Source organism: Zonotrichia leucophrys, chromosome 3, assembly GCF_028769735.1.
Source record: "Zonotrichia leucophrys gambelii isolate GWCS_2022_RI chromosome 3, RI_Zleu_2.0, whole genome shotgun sequence".
NCBI lineage: Eukaryota > Metazoa > Chordata > Aves > Passeriformes > Passerellidae > Zonotrichia > Zonotrichia leucophrys.
This window is the reverse complement of record NC_088172.1, coordinates 28,351,238-28,361,616: the sequence shown is the minus strand read 5'-3', so window position 1 is coordinate 28,361,616 and position 10,379 is coordinate 28,351,238.

Below are 10,379 nucleotides of genomic sequence, written 5' to 3'. Positions count from 1 at the left end.
ATGTCAGAAGCTCTTTAAAAAGGTCATCATCATTATCCTCCCTTTATGGCAGGGAAAAAAAGACAAAGGCCAAGCTGTTCCTTCTAGCTTTAGGCATCTAGGATCCTTCTGCCGTCAGTGAAGGAAGACAGTAAAATAGGCATATGCAAGGAGATCTGAGTCCCTTTTTGGAAGGGACAAGTTCCCTCTGTGACTCCCTGCTACCCATGAGTCCCTGGAGCCATGCTGTCAGAAATCTGAAGTCTGGGGGAGGAACTAGAGCCTGGTCATTTGTGCCTGGTTTCTACTCATTCAACAACAGAGAATGCAACAGAGCCCAGCTCCTGATTCCCACCCTCATTCTGTGTGCCCTCTCTTTCTTTCTGAAATAATGATGAGGTGTGCCTCCAGCATTACCCTGGCTGCCAGGCTAGCATGATGTGCTGCTTTTGGCTGGGGTAGGGTTAATTTTCTTTGCAGTGGCCGGTATGGGGCTATGTTTTGGATTTGTGCTGAGCACAGAGTTGATAATGTAGAGATGTTTTTGTTTTTGCTGAGCAGGGCTTACACAGAGCCAAGGGTTTTTCTGCTTTTCTACTGCCACACTGGCAAGGGGAGTGCGAGTGCATGAGAAGTTAGTCAGAGAGACAGCCAGAACAGGTGACCTAAACTGACCAAAGGGATATTCCATATCATAGGACATCCTACTCAGTATAATAGAGTGGGAGGAAGAAGGATGAAAGGGGAGATCTTTGAAGTGATGGTGTTTTTCTTCCCAAGTCACTGTTATGTGTGATGGGGCTCTGCTCACCTGGAGATGGCTGAACACCTCACCTTGGGAAGTGGTGATTTAATCCCTTGTTGCTTTGCTTGCATGCATAGCTTTTGCTTTCCCTACTTAATTGCCTTTATCTCAGCCCAAGAGTTTTCCAGCTTTTACCTTTTCGATTCCCTCCCTAATCCTGCTGGTGGGCGAGGGAGTGAGAAGCTGTGTGGGGCTTGGCTGCTGTTGGGGGTTAAACCTTGACACATAGGTCCTTGTGTAGACAAGATTTAATGCTGGGTTTGTGGTAGGGCAATTTTTGTCTGCCCATGCCTGATGGTATAGTAGATAAATTACTGAATGAAACATACACTCAACATACTCTGAAGCCTCCTAAACACCCTGTGTGAAGTACTTTATCTGAGAAACCTGATCTCCCCACTGCTGTGTTACCTCTGGCAATGGCTCTGTGGGGGAAGTAAGGTGGAAGCAGAGCTAACCAGCATGCTCCTGTTGCAGGTCCACAGAAGCCAAGTCATGACAAGAAATTCACCCAGCCGGCTCTGCTTCCACCAAGGACACTGCAAATCAGCTGCTGGTCATGAATCATCATGAAGTCTGATCTTGAAGTCTGTCTTTGGCAGTGGCAATGTCCTTGAATTAATGTCTTCCGTTGTGAAAGTAATCCAAACATCATCACAGTCTCCCTAATTGGTTTTTTTTATTCACAATGGAGGGTATCAGGGTTATTACCATTGATTTCACCTACAGCACAGGCTGATCTGGTGATTTTCCCAGCATGTTTCTGATAAGGTTTTCCTTCCTGGACCTCCATTATACTGTAATTCTCCTGATAAAATCTATCACAAGTATCTTTTAAATACTGCAACTTCCACACAGGAAATGTTTAAGAAACATGATACTTATAATAGAGAAAATAGTGGAGTTATTAATATAATTCTGCACACACATACTACCATTAGTGTCAGTATGTTAATACAAATGTTAATGTAGGCAAATGTAAAGTGCACGAAGGAGTCTCACAATCCACCTGCAGAGAGGTGCTGTGTATTGAAGTTGCTGTGCATTTATGCACACTGAAAGGCATTCAACCTAATAAGATGCCCCCAAAGTTGGGACATGGGCTGTGAAAGCCACTTGTCTTGTAGCCAGCAGTCCTGTCTGCCTGGGTTCTGACTGGGTAACCAACCTTACATGCAGGTAAATTCACTGGGCATATCCATGCCTGGTCTGACAGCTGTCTGGATGTCCACATCCAGTTTGAAGAGCTCTCACTTTTCTATAGTGCTAAGAGTCCATCTCTGCAGCGGACTTGAAGCCAGGATGAGTTAATTTTGGAGGCTCCTCAGAAGTTAGATGGGCAGTGACAGCACAGCATTCTCCTCCTGCACACCAGCCAAGTGGAGAAGTTGTGAAGGAGAACTTTGATGCTGTGCCATGAGAGATCTCTGCTCTTGCTATCTCACCTGGGAACACCCAGGTGCTGAATGAGGCTGAGTCACTGTGCAACCAAGTGTGAGAGCAGGGAAAGCAGGAAGGAGAAAGTCTGGCTCTGGCCTTGTGATCAGGGCATTCATCTGATGGTTTGGGCACAGGGAAAACTAAACCTCTGACAAAATACTCTAGCACCATAGCTCAGCCTGCTTTGAGCAGGAGATTGAATTGGAAAGAAAACTCTCAAAATGCTCTCAAGTTAAAGAAAAAGTTAAAGGTAAATCCAAGGCTTTACTATATCACAGTAATCAGTTTAATTTGTTGTCACCCATGGAAAGACTCAAGAAAATAACAGCAACTAGATAACTGCAGTATGATTTACCTGTACAGTACAAGCTGCTTATTCTGATCAATTCTCTCATACTTTTTGCTTCAGTATGTTAGTACTCATGGACTAAAACTCAAGGCATTTCTCCTCCAGTGCCACTCTGTGTCTGAGGCTGTATTCCCAGCACTTGTTAACAATAGCATGCAGTGAAGGTCACTGCCCCAGGCCAGATGTGTGCATCGTCACAGGGGACTGCAATACTGACCAGAAGGACTACTAGAGAATAACCCATGTTTCATTTTTATTCTGGTTTTTATTCTCCATGCCTTTTTATATGAAATAGCACCTGCATATGAAAAATTAGGCAACCACTGAAGGATATTTTAAAGTCATTAACAGTGAATATTTAGATTATCTTCTCATCCTGTTGAAACCCAAAAGGTAGCCTGAAGACCAAGCTACAATATGACATGGGTAAGAGCAGAGTACTCAAGGTTTTCATTCCTCAGAATACAAAATACTTTGGTCTCACTGTGAAGTGTAGTTCAGCTCTCTCCTGGTAAAAGCATTGTAACAAGGCTGATAACAACAGGCCACGTGCTGTACCTGTTGCACAGCTACAAATGCAATGAAAACAAAGGCCAAATGTTACCTGCCTTTGCAAGGACAAGGTCATTTGATCACAGCAGAAGAAAACATGCCCAGAATTTGGCTAAATGTGTGGCCTGATAACAGCCAAGTCCTGGCACTGGACTATGAACTGCTGTGAAACAATTACCATTGGTCTGTTTTGTTTAGTCATAAATAATTCTTATCTCTGCACCTCCGGAGCTCTTTTCAGTATCAATGGGTTGATCTATGCAATCTTCCAGTGGTGAAAGGGAGGCAGTGCTGATCTGGGGCACCCCAGGCTGACCCTGGCCAGGAGCCTGGGCTCTGCTCTGGCAGCAGACACTGCTGCTGGCTTTGCTGAGGGCTGCCTGCATGGCCCCTGCAGTGTTCCAGGTCTGCTTGGGCTAGGGGACCCACCTGCCTGCAAAAGGCAAACTGTACTTTCTTTTCTACCTCCCTTCTCCCTTCTTTCATGGATTTTGCAAAGATTCTTGTTCTTGTCTATATCCAAAGGACTATACTAGGAGCAGAGTCTGTCTCACTCCCCATTTTGAGTAAAATCCCATTTATTTCAAAAAAGTGACCACTGGATCTCCCTGATTGCTCTATATCAAAAGTCTTCAACATTACAGGTACTACTTGCTGTACATCCTGAAGACATACTTTTGAAAAATGCTCCAGCAACCAGCTCATCACAGATTTTACACAACCTTTCTGAGTTATTTTCAGACCTTATTTTTCTCTTAAGAGTCACCAAAGCACAGCACCTGCTGAGCCAGGCAGTTGTGCACCAGCTGCGGGACGGCAGCCGAGGCTGTGGCATGGCATGGGGGCGAGTGAGTGACAGGGACACGGAGCAGTGACAGGGACACGGAGTGTTTGAGTCATCCCACACGCCCGGGGGGAGGGCAGAGGTGTAGCTGGGACCAGCACAAGGCACGATGCTGCACCGTGGGGACGAGGTGCTCAGCAGAGCTCCAGAGCAAGCGTAGGGCACCTGGCTAAGGAAGCATCCCTGGAGGCTGTACCACCCTACAAACACCTGAGTCATAATCCCCTGTCCTCCTCCTTCCTCCTGGGAGTGGCAGCAATTTGCTATCCATGTAAGCCTGCCAGAGCAAACCCCAATCGGAGGCCTAGGGACAAGCCTCCACCCTATTGTCCACCTACACCTCACCCTCCTGTTTTGGAAGGAAGGGAACAGGAAAGACTTTGGCTCTCTCCTCCACGCCTGGGCCCCAGGTCTAAGCAGCTCTGAGCTGTCAGAGGTGGTTTTTCCCAGGATGGTTTTCTTCCTTTTGTTTAGGTTGTTTGGGATTTTTTTTTGCGTGCAGAGGAAGAATTTGTTCTTGCTCTCCATCCCTGTGTGGGCATGCTGCCAGACACTGGCTCTCAAGCTGGATTTGGCATCTTCTCTTTAAAGGTAATATTCCATCTACAACACCAGACCATGGCTGGGTTTGCTCATCCAGCCTTTTCAAGGTTTTACAGAATAACTCTCCAAAGGTTTTACAGAATAACTCTCCAAAGGAGGAAACATGTCACTCCCAGTGATTTTCTCTTCATAGTCAGGGATGAGTGAAGCTCTTGGTAAAGGACTCTTCCATTTAAAAAAGCAGATCACCTCCTGCACTCATCTAATTGACCAGTTTTGTAAAAAATAGAGTGGATAATGAATAATCATTTATCACCTTGGAATCTCAATTCCAGCAAGTTATGGGGAAGCATGTGTCTGTCCCAGTTCTGTATTTCCCTCCAGTCTGGACTAATGGACCATGTGCATTAATTTATTCAGAGATGTCTTTCTGGTTTCCCCATTTAACCTACTTATCTTAAACTATCTTATCCTATTTGCTGCACAATTTCTAAAAAGATCCTACCCCAGGACAAGATCATTCTTGTGAAATTTTTGTGTGTATTGGTTCAGTTTTGGCAAAGTTAGGAGGTAGTTAAAATGAGACCTATAATGGAAAGCTAGCTGCTAGCGACTCTCCATTATACATGTCTACCATGCAGGAGAGTTGTGAGGATTAATTAATTTGTGTTTGTTAAGCACTTTGAGATCCTAAGATTAAAGGTTCTGTAGAAATGCAAATTGTTATTATCATGATAAATTCTTTATATGAGCTCATATATTTTGCCTTAGAGGCACAGTCTCACCCTGAGTTGCGTAGTTGTACACGTAAATCTTCAAACATTATGATGAAAATGTACCTCTGAAGGCCTGATGCTTCCTACTCCTCTACCACTTCATGCATAGAGCTGCCCTTGATTTCAGGCAGGTCCCATCAATGGCACAATTGTAGGATTCAATTTGTTTAGGAAAAGACTATTGTATGCCCCCAGGCTTCACATTGAGACACACAACTTTCTGTCTCACTCCATAAAACCATTACTTGCTGTCAGTAGTTATTCCATCTTATTAATGAAATGACTGAATGGATGACAAAGTCTGGATCTGAATTCTGACCCTTCCAAAACTCAGGTTTTCAGAGGCTTATTTAACCTGTTAGAGAACAAGGGAGGTAAAAGCCCACTAATGGATATAGGATTGAATGTCATTCCTGACACATAAGATGTGACTCCTTGACCCTTTCCCCTGCATGATTTGGCAAGCAAAGGTTTTCAGGCACAAGTTGCCCAAGGACTATTCCTCGCAGGGAGCCAGGCCACAGCTGCACAGTCTTGGCAGACCCATGATCCTCTCCCAGAGACAGCTCTGCTTTTCCTTCCCCCTTGCACAGGCTTGAAGCACCACTGCCCATCCCCTGCCTGCAGAGGTGTTTGACCATCCTGGTCAATGTCCTTGTCTGAAGCACTGGTCCAACACAGGGGCTGTGCAACAGACAGCAAGCAGAATCCTGGGAGAAGTGGCCACCCTCTTCCATGCCAACATGCCTCTGTGCCTTCTTTGCCACATCTCTGGCATGCAGACACCTCAACTCACACCATTAGAGGACTGAGTCAAAAAATATCATAAGGTTTATTTGCATCACCCATGGGCTTATCTGAGTGCAGAATACAGTGCCAGAAATACCAGCTGTAAAAGAAGTCTCCTGCCCAGCCTCACACCCAAAGTAGGATTATCAGCAGGCACCAGAGCAGGTCAGCCACGGCTTTTCCTCGCTTAAGTTTGAAAACCTCTAAGGATGACCACCCCACCTCTGTCTCAAGGTTGCACTACTCTCCTGGAGAAGAAGTTTCTCCAATATCCAACCAGAACTGCCAGTGGCACAACTTATGGCCATTGCTCTTCCCTATAATGTCTGACAACGCTGAGAATTTTGCACCATCTTTGTAGCTACCATTGAGATAATCACCTCTTAAACTGCTCTTCATCAGATTAAACTAATCCCAAATTAAACTCCAGTCATAATCTAAAATGTGAGGTTTTCAATCTGAGGTGTTGCTTCTTGGCTGTTTGCAGTGGGTAGTGTGTAGGGAACATTACAACTCATTCATTTCCTGAATATGACATTGTCTTTGTCAAGAGCAAGATGAAGAGTCTATTAAAATACAAAGTGCTTAAACTCTGCTATACCATCTTATATTGCCTACAGAATCCATGAATTAACTATAACAATGTTAGAGTCAAATCTCATTATTTGGCTCACTTTTGGTCCGTGCTGAGCTCTTACTGAGGATGATGGTACTCAAACACCTTGATGTATCAAGTATATTAAACAACATGCATATGAGAGCACTGAGTTTTAAAATTTTTTTTTTTAATATATTTGTCTCAAATCTGTAACTGTGAAGGATTAGACAATGCTCAGGCACAAAACTGGTGCAGTAATGTCAGAGTTATGTGCTTCACCTCATGGCATGTGAGGTTTTGAACTAATTTTTAACTGGTCTACTAAGCCCAAAAAAGGCAAATCAGAAAACAGATCCATAAGCATTTCTGGAGCTGAGCTGCAAAGCAAAGCTTTCCAGTCACTTCACAGGAATTTTGGTTACTCTGTCTCCTTCAATTTAGCCGTTGCAAGGAGTTATTTTAGTTGTCAGAGGTGGTTTTTCCTAGGATGGTTTTCTTCCTTTTGTTTAGGTAGTTTGGGATTTTTTTTTGCGTGCAGAGGAAGAATTTGTTCTTGCTCTCCTCTCCATCCCTGTGTGGGTGTGCTGCCAGACACTGGCTCTCAAGCTGGATGCTCTGACTCAAAAGGATGCGACATCACATTGTAGCACTGAGTTGCAAGAAACTGCATTCAAATGCCTAGAAAATGTGTAATAAAAGATGATGAAAAATGTATCCTGGAAACATTGTTTTCTCTAACAGTCTTTGTTGGATGACAGGGACGATTTGTAGGTTTTCTTTTCTCCGTGCCAGTGGACTGAAAGGTGACGAAGAGCTGCTGCCCCAGGAGAGCTGGAGGTCGCCCCTTGAGATTCCCCCATGCATATCCTGCACTCCACAGCCCACACAGTACCTCCACCTCACACAGGCCCACATCTCAGCACACCCCTATCAGGAATTTACTCTCTGCAATCCTTGGTAACTCACTGAATCTTCCTCTGAGTCACTTTTTCATCCATAAAGTGGAGTTACTATTTACCAGTCTCCATGAGCTGTCACAGGGCTTGATTTCTTGAGAAGCACAGAGACCCTGAATAGGCTGAGAGCGAAGGAAAGCAGCTGAGAATTGCCAGACATTGCCCTGAGGTTTTCTCCAGCTGCTGTGGTGGTGCTGGCCACTTCATCTCTCTCCCACTGGGCAGCTCTGCCCACCTGGCCAAAGCTCAAGGAACCTGGGGCTTGGCTCTAGCTCCTCCCAAATTTAGGGCTCTGTAAGATCAAGGACACCCCTCATTCAGCAGGGTGAGGGCCCACCAGGCTGCACTGCAAGCTGTAGGAGACACTGACAGCTATAGGGAGTCAGAGAGTCCTCCCCATCCCCTGTCCCTCCACAGCAGCAAGGGCCCTGCATGGAGAGAAAATGAGGAGGAGAAATATCAGGAAGATATGGGCACAGTCTCCTACCAACAAATGCTTTTCCAGTGCCCTCTTCTGGAAAACGTTTTTGGCCCAAGCAACTGCTTCATATAAGGTAGTCTGAGACTGGTGGTGACTTGCCAAGAGCTGCAGGAGCATCCCCCAGTTCTTCACACCCAGGATCTGCTCTGCCCCTGTGACTGGTGGAGCTGGGCAGCTGCTCATGCCCTTCAGAGCAGCTTGGCCAGACCCCCAGGGCACTAGCCAGGAAACAGGAAGCAAAGGACATGCCTCCTTTTTTGTACCTGGATATGCCTGAAAGCTGCTCTTGACTGTCCTCTGGCACTGGGACCCAGGGGTCCTGAACTGGAGCACCTCCTGCAAACATTATGCTCCTCAAAGCCAGCCCTTGCCACCACCAGCTCTCAAGGATCCTCCAGAGACAAGAACTGGAAGGAGGGTTAAATATTTGCTAATCCTATAATTTTGAGGAGCTGATTAAACATTGCTATTAAATATCTGCAAAATGCATGAGTTCCTCACGTAATTGCATCCTGTGGTTGTTTTTGTCACCTCTCTCCCTTGGAGCAGCCCAGCCTTTGCTCCCCAGCCTCAGTACAGCTCCATTTTGTCTCAGTGGCTACCCACTGGTCCTTGTCCCCCTGCCCCAGCCAAGGTCAGTCATCTGGGACACCCCTGGGGACAGCCACAGGCTCTGCCCCAGCCAGAGGGGAGAAGGTGGAGAGGAGCAGAGTTGTGTAGGAGTGCTGAGGCCAAGTGATGGCCATTGTCACTGCCTGGACCACAGCCCCTGCTTTTGAGCCAGCTCAGAGAGCAGCTGGCTCCTGTGGTGGCAGCACAGCCCTTCCCTTCCCTCTCTGTCTGCTTTTCCAATGCTTAATTCCAACTCAGACTACTCTGTGAATCTGCAATCCCCATTTATTCACAGTCAGCAGAAGAAAAATGAAATTAATTTTTATCTGCTGCCCACAGAGCCAAATCTAGTGGCATGTGAGCCCCATTATCTGCCCTGTTAACTGGCAGGGGAGGTGGTGTGAAATTCCTCAGGGGTTTTGATGAGTTATCTCAGCAAAGACAATGCTTGTGCAGTGGCCCCACTGCAGCAGAATTACTGTTGAGGGCAGGTAGTGTCCTTAGGACCAGCTCATGTAGGTGCTACACACTGGGATGGTTTTCCCCACTCCTTGCTCTTATTTAGAAAACTTTCTGTAATTGATGCCAGGATGTGTGATGACATACACACACATCAAGTGTATATATATTTATTTAAAGTACTTTAGGATATTTTGTTCCTTCTTTCATTAAATTATTTTAACCAAAACCAGCACCTCTGTCCCCTGACATTTCTTTTGTCTGTGTCCCAATCCACCTTTTGTTCATTACCTTGGTGTTTTCATTTATTTCAATCCTTTAAGGGATTGTTTTGCAGCCCCAGCCTGGTGCCGTCCACCCCCAAACCAGCTCCAGAAGGCAGGGGATATGGGATGGGCAAGGACATCCCATTGATCTGCTGCTGCCTGAAATACAACTGGTTGAGCTTGGTGGGAGAGGTGGGAGGATGGAACCTCTGAGGCCAGTGAGCACAACCTTTTGCTTTGCTCCACAGAGCATCCCACACCCCACAGCAGCCAGCACTTCCCATCACTTTTCCCCATGTAGGACAGAGGGCTTTCTCCACCTTGCAGTGCTCACTCACAGCTCTGCAGGAGGGTAGGGGCTGCCCAGATATCTACTTTCATAAAGCCATTAAAAGAGCCTTCGGTGACTTGGACATGGGGGCAGGAGAGCCCTGAGCTCTGTCCTGCAGCAAGGGCTGCAGAAAGGTTCCTTGCCTCTCTTATAAATGCTCCAGAGGTGGCTGGGTGTAAAAATCACTTTTTCAGCATGGCAAGGGCAGCTCCATCCTCCTACAAACATTGACAGGGCAGGAACTCAGTCCATAGGGCAGGGACTTAGTCCATCTACCATGGGGCGAGGCTTGAACTTTTTAAAGAGAGGGGGAGAGGAGCAGAAAATGTCTGTCCTGACAGGGGCAGAAAGCACAGTCGCTCAAGGCTAAACCAAAACTGGATTGAAAGGATCAATTGATACCTTCTTACCCTGGACGCCCATTTCTAAAACAAGCCAGTAATACAAAATAACCTTACAGTGGAAACAGCTACCGGTGTCAGAACCAGATGGAAAAACTCTGGTCAGCGTTATGGGAAGTGTTTTGGATAACACCTTCGGTGGTCAGAGGTGCAGGCAGGGGCAGCATCGCTGCGGACAGCAGCCAGTGCCGAGCACAG